The sequence below is a fragment of the Oreochromis niloticus genome, linkage group LG3 (genome assembly GCF_001858045.2).
Source record: "Oreochromis niloticus isolate F11D_XX linkage group LG3, O_niloticus_UMD_NMBU, whole genome shotgun sequence".
Lineage (NCBI taxonomy): Eukaryota > Metazoa > Chordata > Actinopteri > Cichliformes > Cichlidae > Oreochromis > Oreochromis niloticus.
In genome coordinates, this window is record NC_031967.2 from 80,858,692 (window position 1) to 80,878,128 (window position 19,437).

A 19,437-nucleotide genomic window follows, 5' to 3' on the forward strand; every position below is an offset into this window, starting at 1 on the left:
TTTGACGTTCGAGGGAGTCGGCCAGTCCCGGACCGCAGCCACCTTTGCGGAATCGGTGGTGATACCTTGAGCGCTGATCACATGGCCCAAGAACGTAGTCTCTCTCGCCAACAGCCGGCACTTCGCAGGGTTGAGCCGCAGCCCAGCTCGACGGATGGCGCTGAAGACCTCGCTCAGGTGAGACAGTGCACTGTCGAAGTCGCCACCGTGCACCAACAGGTCATCCAGGTACACAACACAGCGGCTATGAGGGATGTTCACGAGCACCCTCTCCATCAGCCTCTCAAACGTCGCTGGCGCATTGCAGAGCCCAAATGGCATGACCCTGAACTGCCACAGCCCCTGTCCAATGGTGAATGCAGTCTTCGGCCGTGCTTCGGGGGCTAGCTCCACCTGCCAGTAGCCGCTGCGTAGGTCGAGGGAGCTGAACCAGCTGGAGCCGGTAACGTAATCCAGGGCCTCGTCGATCCGTGGAAGCGGGTACGAGTGTGAATGTGTGCGTGAATGGGTGAATGACTGGATATGTAAAGCGCTTTGGGGTCCTTAGGGACTAGTAAGGCGCTATATAAATACAGGCCATTTACCATTTACCATTTCTTGGTGACTGCATTGAGACGGTGAAAATCCACGCAGAACCTTGGGCTGCCATCCTTCTTCCCCACCAGGACCATGGGTGCCGCCCATGGGCTGTTGGACGGCTCGATCACCCCAACCGCAGCCATCTCACGGATCTTTTCCTCTGCCACCTGCAGTTTGGAGAAGGGCAGCCGGTGTGGGCGCAGACGGATGGATTGAGCAGAGCCGGTGTCGATGGTGTGCTGGACCAGCCCCGTCTGCCTGCAGTCTTTGTCACTGGCGGCAAAGATGTCCACATTCTCGTCCAGGAGGCACCTCAACCGCTGGCGCTGGTCAGCGTTGAGACCTATGCTGCTGCGCTGCCACAGGTCTCCAACAGCCTCGGTTGTCTCGGTCGAGGGAGATTTGTCGGGCTGAGAGGCCGGGGCGGAGGTGAGTAGAGATGACCCGGAGCCACCGGCACCCGAAATCTGCTGAGCGGCAGCCGCCCGACGCCTGTCTCGTCTGGCTCGGGTTCCCTCCGCTCCCTGCTTCTGACCGCACTGGAGGGCAAGAGTCTCTGTGCCAAGAGTGATAGCCAGCTTCGCAGTGTCGACGCAGGCCCCCCAGCGGGTCAGCAGATCAAGGCCGATGATGCACTGGTCTTGAATGTCAGCAAGCCAGAAGTCGTGCACCAGCTCCAGATCCTTCACTCGGACCCGCAACGGCTTCTTCCCCCGCATAACAGCCCTCTCACTCATCACCGTCATCAGCTGGGTGTCGGTGGGCGACCAACCCTTCACCAATGGCCCGGACGTTCCAGGGAGCACGCCAGGTCGTATCAGGGAAATGGTGGACCCCGTGTCCACCAGGGCCTGGCATGGCAGGTCCTCAACACAGCAGCTCAGGTAGAGTCCCTTGAGGTGCCCAACTCGGCCCACCACCGTGCATCGTCCTTGGAGGGGGGCAGGAAGCTGGAGCGGCGGTCCCCTCACTACACCGCTCCCTCCCCGTTTCCCTGAGGCTGCGTAGTCCTGGTCTTCGGGGCAGGTGCTGGGCAGTCACGCGCCACGTGGCCAGGCTCATCGCACCGGTAGCAAGGGTCGGTCGGTCGACGGAGGCGCCTCCGAGGCACCGAGGGTTGCAGCTGGCATATCTCGGCGACCTCCCCCTCCCTGTCGCAGTCTGCGACTCTGATTTGGGGGCAGTTTGGGGGGGCACCTGCTGGTTAGGTTGCGAGGTGAACACCAGCTCGGCCCTCTCAGCCTCAAGGAGCGCCTCACGGAGAGTTTGAGGCATGGCCAGGCGGACGTGTTGACGTAGTCGCTCTGGAAAAAGTCCTCGCAGGAAATCATGCAGGCTAAGCTCCTCACGGGCTGCTGCTGGGAACTCTGGGTAGCCACGACGAGCATACAGCAACACATCCGCTGCAAAGGTGCCCAGGCTCTCCCCCGGCCTACGGCTCCGGTTGGTCAGCTGCTCCCTGCTCTGATCAGTGGAGTGTCGCTGCCCAAATCGCCTCTCGAGTGCTATGGTGAGGGCCTGGAGCTCACGCTGCTCTGACGCGGCTAGGTCAAGGAGTACCTGTAGTGCATCTCCTTCCAATGCTAGCGCTAGGTGTGTAGCAGCCTCTTCGTCGCTCCAGCCATTATGTCTCGCGGCTAGCCGTACTTGTGAGAGGTAGGGCTCTAGCGGGGTTAGCCCGTTATATTTCGGTACCTTAGCTGGCATTGCAGGCATCACTGCTCGCTGTCGGGGGCCCGGTGCGTCGTCCGACGGAGGCAGCCCATGAAGCATTGCCCTAGTGTCTGTCGCGACGGAGCGCCGCCGCGGTGCGCTCGCGCCGTCGGGACCCGTCGGGGACTTACATGGCCGCTTGCGTCCTCTCTCCTCGATCGCCAGCTTCCCAAGCAGCGGATGATCTCCTCGACAGCTTGCTCCAACCTCCGAATGTCTCTCTCCATTATGGCGAGGGTGAGCAATCCCACTTCTGACACCAATGTGGCGAGCTCAGTCACGGAGGAGACAGGTTTCTTTGGGAGCACCCGTTTATTTTCGCCTGCCGAAAACACCGCCACGGGCTAACTGCCAGCGTGGCTAAAAACAGAACAACACACAGGGTGCCCTCTGACCCCGGAAGGCCACACCGTCGCAGCGAGAGGGCGTCACCTGTCACCATGGTAACATAAACAAAACATAACTGTACAAACAGAACCCTGAACACAGCCCTGACCCGCTACAATAAAAATCTGCTTGACATTTTAACTTCCAAAGAACCTCGGTTTAACTTGATGTTGCAAATTCCATAAAAACCTCACAATTAATGAACAATTCTAGGATGTAGTAAAAGCGAAAATGTAAATGGCCAAATATAACAGTAAAATGATTTCACGTTTTTGAAGGCTACAACCAAGATTTATAACATTACAAACTATAACTGGAACTTAATAAAATGGAAAGACACCAGTTTTTTAACATCATTTGGTTGTGCCCTCATGTTGTTGTTTGTGTGTGTGTGTTTTTTTTTATATATAATTTAACATAACTTACACAAAGGTAGGTTACAGATATTCTTTGCATCATAGGATAATTTACGTACAGAGGAGAGGACCAACAGATTTGATTATAAGATGTAGCTTTTATGAGCACACTCACAATTAACCAGGCCCATCCAGATTTTCCCATGCTGACCCATTATCACATTTTGCCACTGTCACTGCAGTACAGGTCAAAATGGTACAGATTTGTACTTTATTTCAAATTGAACCTTTAAAGGGGCATTTCTGGACTTTTAATGACCAGTATTGTACTTTTAAGGGAACATTTAAAAAAAAAAATGTACCTATAGGTACAAAAATATTCTTCTCTCGTACCTCTATTTCTGAGAGTGTACTCCGGAACAGTAGGAGGCGGTAATGCCCCTTTACGTTGGTTGCCAACCGCCGTTAAACACTAAGAAGAAGAAGAAGAAGAAGAAGAGAGCTGCTTTTTCATGAAACGGGAGTAAAGTAGTGAACTTACAGGCGCATATACCACTACCAACGTTTGGATCGGTATCTGCATCGATCTGCACACCCTTGTCTCCTGGATCCTAGCGGAGATCAGCGTGAACCACGTGGGTCTCTGCTCCCTGTTCTGTTTCCTGTGTTTGGAAAGACTTCCGGCTTCATCACGGAGTTTCTCTCGGTTTGTGGGCTCATCTAAAGGTAAGCACCGAGCTAACTTTAATGTGGGTTCAGTTTATGTTGAGTTTATCTCTGTTGAGAATAATAGATTGCTTGGTATACACTGGAGTTAGACAGACTGTAGAGTTCGTGATTGCTTGCAACATTATATTATGGCGGTTGCTAGGGGGTAAGAATACATACAGAAAAATAGTCTTTGAATGTGAACAAAGAGTGCAGGGCAGGAGAAGAGCCAACCTCCAACCCCAGGACAGGAAGCCACAGGTACAAGCCTAGGGGAGGGCAACCCCAGGGTGAATAATAGAGAGACTAGTTGAAGCCTACTGAGTAGGGGTGCCAAAGGGCTACCCCCCCGTCCCCGCTTACGCTATAAAGGTGTGTGTGAGGAATGCTCCTCAGATCAGCCTTTAGAATAGGACTTCATAGGATGATCTCCAGATGCATCTGTATTTTATTTACTCCCAGCCAGGGGCGATTCTAGGTTCAGACCATTAAAAAACATTCCCAAAACAGAATAAATTATGTCAAAATATGAAAAAAAACTAAAAATGGAGGCATCTTTGCCTGTGGTAGAATGTATACAATGTATGAAAAAAGCTTTACTGCAGATACTAATTTTACTAATTTATTAATAATAATTTTGTGTTCTAAGATTTATGAGTTTCATGCTTTCATAGTGGTACTTAGGAGAGCTTGACATTTTTATCAGGTGGTACACACTGTAAAAAGTTTGAGAAACACTGATAAGTGTATGTGTACATTTGGAAAACATTTAAAGCTGCAGTACAGAATCTTTGAAACAAGCTTAAAACATTTTTAGAATATAAACAGAGCGCTCTGCTTCTCTTTACAGCTCCTCACTCCATCAGGGCTCCGTTTGCCACTTTCTGATAGTGAGCAAATGTGATGTATGTACTGCAGCAGTCATACAGACAACTAGATGGTCCAAAAGTTTGCCTACCTATTACTGGCTGAAGTTTTAATAGAGTTGTGGCTGAACCACATAAAATATATCATTGATTTTAAAATCCCCAATCAATGATAATGTTATGTTGGAATGTTGTTAAAGAGGGTCAAAAATGTTTCAACCCAGTTTGTTTTGCAGATTCTGTATAGCAGCTTTAATACAGGGAGAACACAACTTCCAGATTGTATGAGTAAAATCAGGTTTTGTCTCTTTGTCAGTTTCTGTTTTGCCTGTCAGTTGTCTGTTTTCTTACCTGGTTCTTCCTGACCTTTTACTTTCTCCTCACATTCCCCTCTTTCCTCTCTCCCTCTTTGCACTGACAATCATAGACAAATAGGTTGTATTCAATTAGATGAAAATTTACATTAATATGAAAAAAATTCTATTAAGATCACTCTCTCAGTATCCATTGCAAACAGGACAGTGGTAACAACAGTAGGCTACGGATAATCTTAAGTTTTAGATTTTAAATAGGCTATATAAATTTCAATGGGAGCAACAGGACGGTCAGATGTGGCTGATTTTTACTACAGAGTAGGACGGATTGTAGAGTAGCAAACATCGTCAGAAAAGATGTTTTCAACACTGCAGGTTACCTGGGTGTGATGTTTTTCTGCTAAAAAGAAAAGAAAAAGAAAAAGACTCCTACCTAACTATGTAAAGAGTAACTGAAGGTTAAATGCAGCTAACATGTCCCGTTTTAAGCCAGACACTCAACCTCCGCTCCGCTGCGTCTCAGCCGCCATCGCTCTGGCTGCCACTCCCAAAAATGGGATTTTACAAGTTTTTAATGATCTTCTTTTAACTGTTGACACAAGTTGCTCTGTTGTTTTAGTCCTTTTAGATTTGACTGCTGCTTTTGACACAGTTGATCACAGCTATGGGCAGAAATCTGTGCCATCATAAACTGAATTTGAATAAGTTAAATTTAAATTTGAATTGCTCGGATTGAATCTGATTTGTAACTTGAATAAAAGCTTTTGAAAACTGAATTTGAATTAATCTAATTTGAAATTGAATTTATGGTTTGAAAATGAATTGATTTGCTTTGAAACTGCATTTTATCCTTTAAAAATTCAGCTCGAATAATTTCAGTTTCACTTCTCACCATTCAATTTCAGTTCCAAAATTCAGTTTTTTGGGACTTGCATCCGGTTCCGGTTCAAGCGTAGATTAGTAGAACTACATTTTGCTAGCAGACTGAAAGTGTTACTGACGGGAATCTACAGCGTCTTGAGCTGAATTAAGACTTCAGAAGTCATTCGTCATGTCCAATGACCAGCGGATAAACTCTCAGGTTGGTAATAAATGTATTACATGAATAAGAACAAGAAAAGGAAAGAAAGAAGGAAAGTCCAGGGCACTCGGGCTCTCCCAAGCCCAGACTTCTCATTGAGAAAGGGTGTCAATAGCATTCAGAGACCAGTTGATCAAATCCATAATTCTCTTTTAAGTTTTCTTAGACACAGACTGTGAGAGAGTGTCCCAGGGAAGTGAAGAAAAAAAAAAGCACAAGACAAGACAAGGACATAAGATGCTAAGCAGGGAAGATAAGGGAGAGGAGAGGAGAAAGTGCGATCGGCTTCGCTGAGAGCCAAACGAGAAAAGCAGCAATGCTGATCATCTTATTAAAGATGAAAGAACTTAGTTTTTAACTCTGTGTTCGTTTGAGTTTGGGACGTTAAGGGGACGTAGTTTTGGACCCAGATTACTATGAGTCGTGAGGCTCCTGACTACGGTAGCAGTAATGCTCCGACAATCCATCAAGCGTTGCGGCTTCGTAGCTTAGCAAAGTCTACTAAAACAGTTTTTGACAGATTTTTGAGCGCCATTGATAGGTTTGTCTAGCACAGACCTATTGCTAGAACGACAAGACAATTCCACAACAATAGCAAAAGCAAGATGCAAGTCACCAGAGCTCTTTGTGTAATCTCGTGCACGAGGGAGAGAACTGTGACTTCCGCTCGGACCCCAGTCACTCTCAGTTAGCTCCCCGTAGCACTGCTGTTTATTGAGGTTACATGAATATGCATAGTTTCATTAACATATGACGTCTTACATAGGCATACATATGAACAAAGAGTACAGACTGTGTGTGTGGGGGGGCGGGGGGGACAGGGACATTACTGGATATTCTTGTGTAATTGCTACAGAATAATTTATGTTATACTTTGTTATTGCTACAGAAGAATATTTATTTTATTATTTTACATTTACAATTTTTTTTCCCCGGGGACCCTGTGACACCCCATTAAAGAGCCGTAGGCTGGATCTCTTAAGATCTCACTGTTGGGTTTGTAAGGCCATGTTACTCCTAAATTTCTTGTTCAAAGAGAAGATATAAAACAAAGTTCTAAGCTAATCGACCTTAGTGTTCTCCTTTTTTTTTAAAAAAAGAATCGATAAGAGAAACAATAAAGAATCAAATCGTTAAACAGAATCGAAAATGGAATCGGAATTGTGAAAATTTTATCTTTCTTACCCATCCCTATGTGTGATTAATGCCAGAACATTCAGATAGAGAAGTAAACGTACTCCTTTTTTCACGGTGCACAGAGTTACTGCAGACCTCCTAGGATGAGACATTCTTCCAATCTACAAACGATTGTATACTTCTAAGCATATATGAGTATATGTTTCTAAGCATAAATGGCAATATAAACCTAACAACCGTGTACTAGAGCTGGGCGATATGACCCAAAATTCATATCTCGATATTTTTTAGCTGGATGGCGATATAAGATATATATCTCGATATTTTTTTAAAGCCATAAAGTAAGAACAAAAAGAGAGTTCTTAGTCAAAGCTGTGTCCCAGATGTCACACAGGCACTTTTATTAACATACAGCATAGATGTACCTGAAAAAAACTACTCAAAAATAAATTATGAGCATTTATTAAATAATGATGCTCTATAAATAAAAGAAAACGATGTTGTTTTGTGCATAACAAAGAGCTCACAATTGTGCAGTCAAAATGTAAACTAACAGACGCTGAGCATAATAACAAAGATAGATTTCACAGCTGCTCTGTTCCCAACTTCTACTGCGTGACTGACAGCCTGGAGTTTGAAATCCGCTTCGTAACCATGTCTCTGAACAGGAGCCATTTATGGTCCTTATACACACACAATACGGTAATATTACGTTGAAGCACAGTACGTATCACTCCGCGAGGCTCCTCGGTAGCCGTAATGCTCCGACAATCCATCAAGCAGTGCAGCTCCGTAGCTTACCAAAGTCGAACTAAAACATTTTTTGACAGATTGCTGAGCGCTGTGTATCACATAAAATCGGTTCGCGGTCATCAAGCACAACCAGAATTCATACAAAAGGCGCGCAGTCAACTTTTGAGAGAATGAAAGGATTTCAGGCCGTGCATGGCGTTAGCGTGGCTAGCTCGTTAGCGTGGTTAGCTCGTTAACACGTTGACGCCGTCCAGCCCCACGCACAGGGCGATGCGCAGTAACTCATTAACGGAGATTTGCCGTGTCCATCTTGTCGCTGCCTGCAGGTGAAGCGATGGGGGAGGAGGGGGAGTTGTGTTCAGTGGAGGAGAGGCGAGGTCGAGTAACGATGCGTAAAGACTAGGGCTGCCACAAACGATTATTTTGATAGTCGACTAGTCACCGATTATTTTTGCGGTTAGTCGACTAATCAGATCATGCATCCATTGGACGTAAAACGTACAGCTTATTGCACCAGCATGCATCTGCTCTTATATAACTATCATTAGCTTACAGCTTTAAGTGTTTAAGGTATGTGCTAACTAAAAATAAAGACAAGATGATAGTTTATTAAATTTTAATGAAATTTGCAGATTGTTTCGGTGAAGTTTAATAAACTCCTTGCTATCTAAAATATAACGGGACACCGGAGTATGTTTTCGAGCATCTCACACTTCTGATAATCAGTTGTCTGCTTGACGTTTATTTAGCTGTGTAAAAACTATAACTTTAATCTCAGCCAAACCGATTTACTCGGGAAAAAAATAAAATACTAAAAAAAGCCAAACAATAACATTTTTAAGTTATCTAAGTGACTTATATATGTTTAACCTGAGTAGCGAAAGACGGCGGTGGGTTTGAAAACGATTTGCCGGGAGTCCGGTGTTCTCACAGGTTCTAGTGAGCCTTGCCCCCCGGCTAGCTATCGAGCTAATGGATAACAGACGTCTCTGAAAACGTCGGAGCGCTTTTGAAAATATGTGGTGTCTTGATGAACTGAGCAGATATTTGAGGTTTACACAGCTACATTCTCGCCTGAAAATATGTTAAACGTTTATTTTGTGACCCAGAAAGAATAATAAGAGTAATATTAAAACTAACTAGCTGCCGCCATTGCTGGAAACTTAGCTGGGCTGCGCTATGAATTCTGGGACAGAGCTACTTCTTCTTCTTCGGGGTTTAATGTCAGCTGGCATCCTTGTACATGCAGTGCTGCCATCTTCTGTTTCAGTTCGTTATTACACTCTTAAATCCTACTACTTATTCCTGCGTCTTTTGTGATTTTACAAAGCTTCAAACGACGCGTCGACTATTAAATCAGTCGTCGATGATTTTGATAGTCGACGTAATCGTGACTAGTCGACTAATCGTGGCAGCCCTAGTAAAGACAAAAGTGGACGAAAGAGAGGCAAACTTGCGGCTCCACAACTATAATTATAACGTAACATAGACTATATCGATATAAAGGATACTGTCACATCTTATATCTCGTATAAAAATATATCGATATTTTTAAAAAACTCGATATATCGCCCAGCTCTACCGTGTACCACATAAAATCGGTTCGAGGTCCGTAAACACAGCCAGAATTCATACATAATGTGCACTAGATTATAAGGCGCACTGATGATTTTTGAAAATTGAAGGATTTTAAGTGCGCCTTTTAGTGCGAAAAATACGGTAGACTATGTCAATTAAGCATTATAAGGCGGAGGGTGAGGGTTGTTTCTTATTATTTTTGCTAAGATGTTGCAACCCTATTAGTTAGGTTGTTTAATATTTCTGCTAAGTACTGTTTAGAATACCAGAATAGGGAGGATGGTGTAGGTTTAAGTAAATTAGATTGATCAGTATTGCTGAACTATGAAATACTTTGGGTCTAGTGCATACAGGTATAACAGAATAGCTTTAGTGTTTTATTTTGTTTTTAAACTTGAGTATGAACTTATACAAAATGCAGCAAGATATTTAAAAAAACAGTTTTGTTGATTATTAAAGGAACTATATCGGGTTCATATCGTTCTCGGCAGATATCCAAATTTATGAGATCATAAATTAAGTGGTATCGTGTGATCTCTAGTTGAGATCTGGGATTTTTCTGTCTCAGTCGAGTCAGGACTTTGGACTCTGCTAGGTCAGATCCTTCTAGATCTCCGCAATGCTTCTTCCAGGTTCCTCAATTGCTGCACACTGGCTCCAGTGAGGTGAGACATCCTCTCCACCACCTCAAACCAGTCCAACAAACCAAACACTAGAACACCCAACTCAACAGCTTCCAAGATCCTCCACTTACCACTGCAACAAGAGTACGCACTAGAATACCCAAATTCATTGAGTTTCTAGGAACCTGCACCCAATAATTGCAGCAATAAGCAAGCAAGGCTTTCCCCATTGGTCCGGTTGAAAATCCTCCCAAATCAAAAACAGCTCATATGTCGCGGTTCCCCCCTTTTTGAAAACAAAAGAATGATGGGACTGAGGCAATTTTCCCTCAGGATGGCCAGGCATCGCGTGCCGGTGATTTAGCAAAACTCACCTGAGAAATCCTGCTTGACAACGCCACATTTTTATGGAAAATTTAAAGATTAGCTGCAACACACCCTGTGAGCTGGATTTTAAGTGGGTTTAATAAACACATTACAATCTGAATGGAAAAATGCCAGCCAACGCAAAGATCATCTCGGAAATTCGGCCGCCGCCCTTACATCTTATATACACCATCACAGACTCTCAAACAAAGAACATTCCACAGCACATCATGCATACCTAAAGCTTCAGTCCAGCTCATCCTTGACCTTCTCCCACGCTAAGAAACATTATGACCACCCGTCACCTCCCTTAAAGCAGGATGTCTGGAGATCTTCCAGTCTACGATGGGTCCACTGTAAAGGTGCAATAACATGGGGCCCACTTGTGATAACATTCTACATGCATGCATACAACTGGTGAACACTAAAGTGAGGAAATAATATTACTATTACTAATGGGATATGATTTATAAGAAGAGAAATGTGCCACTACAACATGAATAACACAGTGCTGGTAAATACACACAGAAATGTACATCTACAAGATTAAGTCTGCATGGCCCACAAGCTCATGCGACCCTAGGATGTCGCTGTCACCTTCCTGCTCCTGGAAAAACATACATCCACTCTTTCCTTGTCTGCTTGGAGTAGGTGCAATCTGCGCATCAGTGTCAAGTCAGTGAACCATTTGTCCCCATTATCAGTCCAGTCAGTCCCCATTGTATTGTGGAGAAGCTCACTTTACGATCATTTTCCAGCAACACTGTTGTATAGCACTTTTAGTTCTAATCATGCAGGCCTGCTTAACGGACAGCAGATTCTCAAACAAAACTCTCAGTGCACTCCTCAAATGTGAAAAGAAAAAAGACAGGCCCCTGAAACAGCCGTGCTGGACGTGGACAGGGCTTGGCAGGTGAGACGAAACCAGGCGAGGCAGGACCAGGCGTGGAAGCCGCAGGATGCTGGATGGGCTCGGCTGAACTTCCAACTGGCGTGGCAGGGCCAGCAGGCTGAGGCATGGCAGGTGGCGGCATGGCAACCACACACGGCAGGGCGGGCTCTCCAGAGCACTCAGCAGGAACTTATGGTGGAGCGGGAGCCGTGGAGTGCTGGGGTGGTTCGCCTGAACCCCCAGCAGACACTAGATGAGGCTGCACAAACTGCCCAGTGACCCCCATGGAAGCAGCAACAGGCTCTTCGGGAGGTCCAGTGCAAACTGAGTCCTCCAACTCAGCCTCTGGATCCAACCTGGCCTGGGTCTCAGTCCCACAGGGGCTTGGCTGAGCCTCACGTCTAGAATCTCCAGTGAAAACAGTCTTGAAGCCTGACTTCTTAGAAGCATGGGTCGTGGCATGATCGATACACAGAGATGCTAGATAATTGTGCAAAGGGATAAGATGTTCCGTGGAAGACTTGGGCAGCAACTTGTCAGTCTTAGTCCTTTCATGAACAGTCTCTTCATAACCGGGCCCATGAACTGGCAAATCTGTGTTAATTTTAGTGTCCTCCTTAGAAAAAACACGTGGAATACAGTCACCCACCTCATGCTGCTGTAGGCCGCAGTGATCCCATGGACGCCGCCTCCTCCTCGAAGCCATGGTTGGGGAGGCTGCCGCCACCATGGCTCAGGTGAATGTGGCGCCAGAAGCAGCCACTGGTTGTGTCAAGGATTCAGTCTGCATGCTGGGGTTCTGCTGCTTTGGCGATGAATGGGACACTCCTCCAGTTGTAGCCAAAACAAAGTCTTTGTGATGCTCCGATAAACGCTCCACAAAAAATGGGTTGGCAGCAATAATCCGACATAGCTGGACCCAAATACATTCCTTCTCCACCTCCTGCCCTTGTGCAGAGAAAATAATCCATGGAGCTGTGCAACGTGGACACTAAATTCAAAAAAGTTTGTGAAATGAATGTCTGCTGGGTACCACATGGTCAGGGCGTTCTATCACAGTCTGGCAGAGGCAGACAAAAAAAAAAGCGAGCCGTTTAATGAGGCTGGTAAATTTAAAAAAAAAAAAGGCACAACAAAGGGCAAGGCAAACTGAAGTAAAACTAAGATTAACCTAAACTGGAAGAACTAAACAAACAACATGAAAAACTTGGACATGAAATCTAGGAACATGGCATGGGAAACAGGGCGTGAACAACAGACCTGACAAAACTCATCGTTCATCTGATCAGGAACAAGAAACTAAGAATCTGTTAGTCTCACTCATTCAAACCCTCTGCTGCATTCTCTTCACCCCTGCTATCATTCAGTCATCTTTCCTAATATAATATTAGTCCACTAGTTCATATATCGCTTCTCATCTCACTAAGTGAACTGAACAAGATGATAAAATCAGAAACACAGGCTTAAAATACCATCTGGTATTCATGAGCTTCATTGCATGTGTGTGTATGTGGTAGTAGGTAGAGCAGGGCGATATGACCAAAAATATTTATCAGAATCAGAATCAGAATCGTGTTTATTGGCCAAGTATATGTGCAGACAAATACAAGGAATTTGGTTCCGGTAGATGGTGGCTCTCGAGCACAGCAATGTAAATCACACAAAGACACACACAGACACACACACACACGCACCCACACACACACACGTATCTATATATACATTACACATGCATACACATACATACACAAGGCTGTGTAAACCAACTATAACTAATCTAAACGTATATACATAAAATACAGAAATGAAATGAGGTGGAATGAATACTACAGAATGTACATAAGGTACAGTTGCAGTCTGGCAGTGGGAGCAGTGTGACAGGTCAACTGTTTAGAAGGGAGATGGCGAGGGGAAAGAAACTGTTCCTGTGTCGGGTGGTCCTGGTCTGCAGGCTTCTGTACCGTCTGCCAGAGGGCAGCAGATCAAAAAGTCTGTGTCCAGGGTGTGAGGGGTCTGTGATGATTTTCCCTGCCCGTTTCCTGGTTCTTGAGAGGTACAGATCCTGGATGGAGGGCAGGGGGGCGCCGATGATCCTTTCTGCTGCCCGTACAGTCCGCTGCAGTCTGCACCTGTCCTGTTTAGTGGCTGCACCATACCAGACTGTGATGGAGGAGCACAGGACAGACTCAATGACTGCAGTGTAGAACTGGATCAGCAGCTCCTGTGGAAGACTGTACTTCCCCAGTTGTCTCAGGAAGTACATCCTCTGCTGGGTCTTTTTGAGGATGGAGTTGATGTTGGTCTCCCACTTCAGGTCCTGGGAGATGGTGGTACCCAGCAACTTGAAGATCTCCACAGTCGACACAGGGCTGTCTGATATGATGAGGGGGGGCAGAGTTGAGGGATGTCTCCTGAAGTCCACTGTCATCTCTACAGTTTTAAGAGTGTTCAGCTCCAGATTGTGCTGACTGCACCAGAGTACCAGCCGCTCAACTTCCTGCCGGTATGCAGACTCATCACCATCCTGAATGAGGCCAATGACGGTGGTGTCATCTGCAAACTTTAGGAGTTTTACAGCTGAGTTCTTGGAGGTGCAGTCATTAGTGTAGAGGGAGAACAGTAGTGGTGAGCGGACACATCCTTGAGGGGCACCAATACTGAGGGACCGAGTTTCAGAGGTGATCTCCCCCAGCCTCACTTGTTGCTTTCTGTCTGTCAAGAAGCTGGTGGTCCACTGACAGGTAGCTGGAGACACGCTGAGCTGGGAGAGTTTGGAAGAGAGAAGTTCAGGCACGATGCTGTTAAAAGCCGAACTAAAGTCCACAAACAGGATCCTGGCATAAGTTCCCGGGCGGTCGAGGTGTTGCAGGATGTAATGCAGCCCCATATTCACTGCATCATCCACCGACCTGTTTGCCCGGTAGGCAAACTGCAGAGGGTCCAGCTGGTGGCCTGTAATGTCCTTCAGATGGTCTAACACCAGTCGTTCAAAGGATTTCATGACCACAGACGTCAAGGCAACGGGTCTGTAGTCATTCAGTCCTGTGATGGTGGGTTTCTTGGGAACAGGGATGATGGTGGAGCGTTTGAAGCAGGAGGGAACTTCACACAGTTCCAGGGATCTGTTGAAGATGCGAGTAAAGATGGGAGCCAGCTGTTCAGCACAGGTCTTGAGGCAGGAGGGTGAGACACCGTCTGGTCCGGGGGCTTTCCTGGGCTTCTGTTTCTGAAATAGTCGGCTCACATCCTCAGTGTGTATTCTGAGTTTCAGGGAGGAGGAAAGGGGGGTGAGAGGTGTGATGGAGGTCGTTGAGTCTGGATTGGAGAGGGTGATGGTGGTCGTTGAGTCTGAAATGGGGAGGGTGGTGGTGGTCGTTGGGTCTGGATTGGGGAGGGTGGGGGTGGTCGTTGAGACTGGATTGGGGAGGGGAGGGTGAAGGGGGGAGAAGTGGAAGGTGTGTTGGGGGTCATTGTCTGAAGCAGTGTCTCTGGGGAGGGGAGGGTGAGGCGTGGGAGTCTGTCCGTCTCAAACCTGCAATAGAATGTATTTAGCTCGTTGGCCAGGTCTTTGTTTGCTTCAACAGTGGGTGGGGGGCGTCTGTAGCTGGTGATTTCCTGCAGGCCCCTCCACACTGACGCAGGGTCGTTGGCTGAGAGCCGTTCTTCCAGCTTCTGGGAGTAGATCCTTTTAGCTGCTTTGATCTCCTTGGTCAGTGTGTTCCTAGCTTGCTTGTACAGGGCCCTGTCACCACTTCTGTAGGCGTCCTCCTTGGCCTTACGAAGATGTTGGAGTTTAGGGGTGAACCATGGTTTATTGTTGTTGTATGTGCAAAAGGTCTTTGTTGGCACACACACGTCTTCACAAAAACTGATGTATGATGTCACAGTGTCCGTGAGCTCATCCAGGTTATCAGATGCAGCTTCAAAAACAGTCCAATCAGTGCAGTCAAAACAGTCCTGCAGTTCCTGCTTTGCTGCGTTAGTCCACTTCTTCACAGTTTTGACTACAGGCTTGGCACGTTTAAGTTTTTGCCTATAAACTGGAATAAGATGGACCATGCAGTGATCAGAATCTCCCAAAGCTGCCCGGGGCACAGAGCGATAGACATCTTTTACAGTGGTGTAACAGTGATCCAGTATGATGTTGTCCCTGGTGGGGCAGTCTATATGCTGTCTGTATTTAGGGAGTTCGTGGTTGAGGTTTGCTCTGTTGAAGTCCCCAAGGATAATTGTAAAGGAATCCGGGAATTTCCTTTCCAGGGTGGTGATCTGGTCAGCCAGCTCGCACAGTGCGTTGTTCACGTTGGCCTGAGGAGGGATGTAAACTCCGACCAGCATGAAGGAAGAAAACTCCCGCGGTGAATTATCACGATATACATTTGAAAATTTGCGATAACGATATAACTGACGATATAATTGACACTAGACAAAATACTTTACAACTCCACAACTTTATTAGTGCAAAAAAAACCCCATCAGTGTATTTTCACTTAAACAAGCAGCTGTTTTTTATGTGCAATAAAGTTATATAAAAATGTAACAGTGCAAATTCCTTGCTGACAGTTTAACCAAAAGGCATTTCCAGTGGAAATCGGCCGACATATCCTCAGCATAACCATGTGTAATATACACAAAACTTAATATTACCGTATTGTGTGTGTATGACCTCTTTTTATGTTGAAGCACAGTACGTATCACTCCGCGAGGCGCCTGCGTACGATAGCCATAATGCTCCGACAATCCATCAAGCCGTGCGGCTTCGTAGCTTAGCAAAATCGTACTAAAACATTTGACAGATTTTCAAGCGCCGTGTACCACATAAAATCGTTTCGAGGTCAGTAAACACAACCAGAATTCATACATAAGGCACACGGGATTATAAGGGGAACTGTCGATTTTCAGAAAAATCAAAGGATTGACTTTAAGTGTGCCGTATTTTCCAAACAACACAGTAATAACGACGGCCCGCTAGAATGCGCTACCAAAAGTAGTGCTTTGTTGTGTATCTGACGGATGAAAGCTAAACCAGTTCCACACCACTGAAGTTGCAGCATTTTTACAAACCAGTTCTGGTTCATCCGTTTCATTTAACGATCCACTTTCGCTCTTCTCATTCTGTGTCGCCGCCATGTGCGTATGTAAACATAGGCACTGCGCATGCGCGTTTTACCCATATTCTATCGCGATATTTCATTTTCCTATCGTTGCCCAACATTATACCGGTATTACCGTGAACGGTATGATATAGCCCAGCCCTAGTAGTAGGATTAAAACATTCTGTGCTTATGTATGTCGTTTTAATTACTTTCCTCTTTTTCTGAAACAAATCTCTGTTTACTACACCTTCTTGTTTCAGAAACATCTAAAGAAGAAAGTCTCTATTGTAGTCAGGCACAGCTAAATTCTGCCACAAAGTGAGCTTCGAAATGTTTTTTAAGCACCTCATTACCATCCTAGGGGAGCTAGGATGGTAATGAGGTGCTTGAAATGTTGTAGGTGGCTGAGTTTATACTGCTACCATTGACACTGATCGGGACTCCGTCTTTGTGGATCTATGGAAGTCCATATATACAGGGTGTAGCATCCACTGGGTAAAGGCGGTGATCTGCAGGGGGATCAGGGTTTTTTCCCTTTCAAGTTCTTATAGGCAACTGATGACTTTCTTTTTGTAGTTGCTTCTGGGGTTTGTTAGAATCTCCCTGTTCTTTCGATCTTTGGGCTGAAGGAAGGACAATGATCAATCAACAATTACTTTATTACACACAATTCAACACTTTTGAGCATAAACCATCATGATGGGGAGACATGCATGCAGAGGGTCACAGCAAATCTCAAACCGGTGGAGGGTTACTCAAACTCTTACAGCCTTAGTGGCCCCCACCTAGTCGTAAAAGCCTAAACATTCACATTCTTTCTCTCACACGGCACCTAAGTTATGACCTCGGCTCCCTGTGCAGTATGCTCTGTTCTTTTCTAATCAGGCAAATAAGGTGATGACTCTCTGAAAACAGTATTTCTTATACCTCAGCAATATAATGCATCATAAAACAATATCATTCATTCACCATAAATCAGCAGTCTAATGTGATACAAATCAGTTTAATAGGTGTAATAATTATCACCTTCTATTAATTCAGGAGAATAATGCAAACACAAACTACATAATAATCTCACAGTCTTTAATTAGGGGTATAACATGGCATAAGATAATATCACAATCTCACAGGTTTCACCTTGAAGCTTCATAGGTATTGTTGTCACAGAGGAGTTTAGTCATGTTTATTTGCTCTGCTTCTTTTTGTCAGAGATAAAATACAAATATATACTTTTTGTGCCCCATTTGAGAAACAGGAGTCTGGTGGAGCAGCAGACGAACAATTTCAGCTATTTGGACTCAGCTCAGCCACTACAGAGGAAACAATGACTTCAACACAAAAGGTAAGAAAAACATCACAGTTACACTGTTATTGAAACTGTGTGTACAGCTGGTTGGTTTTTAAAAACCCATCAACAGCAGCATTATCTTTTCCATCCTGGGCTCCTCCATATATACAGAATCTACATTCACAACCAAAAACCACAGAAGTTCTTCAATAATGTCATTTTCATTACAACTCTCATTGTAGCACATCATTGTAATGTGATACTATCACAAGAAGGTGGTGGTAACAAACCTACAATGTGTTTTTGTTGACATGTTTGATTCCACTGATGGAGGGAGTTTCAGTTTGTTCCACGACTGCATTTCACTCACTGCCTCTGTTTGTATCTCTGTCACTGCAGGACCAACATGGAGCGAGAAGTCAGCGCTCTCAGGAGGCCGACAAACCTCACAGAAGAAAGGGAAAGAAAACCTACAGCTGTGATGAGTGTGGGAAGGATTTTACCCGGACTGGACACTTAAAAGCTCACCAACTCATCCACAGTGGAGTTAAACCTTACAGCTGTGACCTGTGTGGAAAGTCTTTTACCCAGGCTCAGAACTTAAAAACACACCAAGTCATCCACAGTGGAGTTAAATCGTACAGCTGTGACCTGTGTGGAAAGTCTTTTACCCAGGCTGGACACTTAAAAACTCACCAACTCTTCCACAGTGGAGTTAAACCTTACAGCTGTGACCTGTGTGGAAAGTCTTTTACCCTGGCTCAAACCTTAAAAACACACCAACTCATCCACAGTGGAGTTAAAGCTTACAACTGCGACTTGTGTGGAAAGTCTTTTAACCGGGCTCAAACCTTAAAAACACACCAATTTATCCACAGTGGATTTAAACCTTACAGCTGTGAGTTGTGTGGAAAATCTTTTAACCGAGCTGAAACCTTAAAAACACACCAACTCATCCACAGTGGATTTAAAGCGTACAACTGTGACTTGTGTGGAAAGTCTTTTACCCTGGCTGCACACTTAAAAAAACACCAACTCATCCACAGTGGATTTAAAGCACACTGCTGTGAGTTATGTGGTAAAGCTTTTACTCAAAATGGCCACTTACAGAGGCATCTACTTACCCACTCTGGAATTAAGGCGTACAGCTGCGAATTTTGTGGAAAAAGTTTCAGTGACAAACACTACCGAAATAGTCACTTACGGATTCACACTGGAAATGATGTTTCCTGCTGTGATCAGTGTGGGAAACTGTTTGCAACAGATGCACAGTTACAACGACACATGTTTAGCCACACTGAGGAGAGACCTTATAAATGTGACCTGTGTGAGATGACTTTTAAAACTCCACATCAGCTGAATAAACACCAACAGATCCACACCTGAAAGTAACTCTACAAGTGCAGTTACTGTGAGGCATGTATTTATCCTTTTAGCCTGTAATTTTAACCTGATTGTTTGGAACAAGTCTGATCAGTAAACTTATGGAGTTACACTGAATGAACTGTTTGGAAAAATGAAGACTCATTTTCTCTCAGTAAGCTGAGTGTTGTAATGTAAACAGTAAAATTTAATTGGACGTTGGCAGAGATGCTCTTTATTTCAGGCGGCGTTCAGGTTAAAAATGTTGAAGGAATTCCCTGACTTACCCTGTCTTTGTTTAGAAGCAGAGCGACACAGATGGATCCATTTCTCAACCC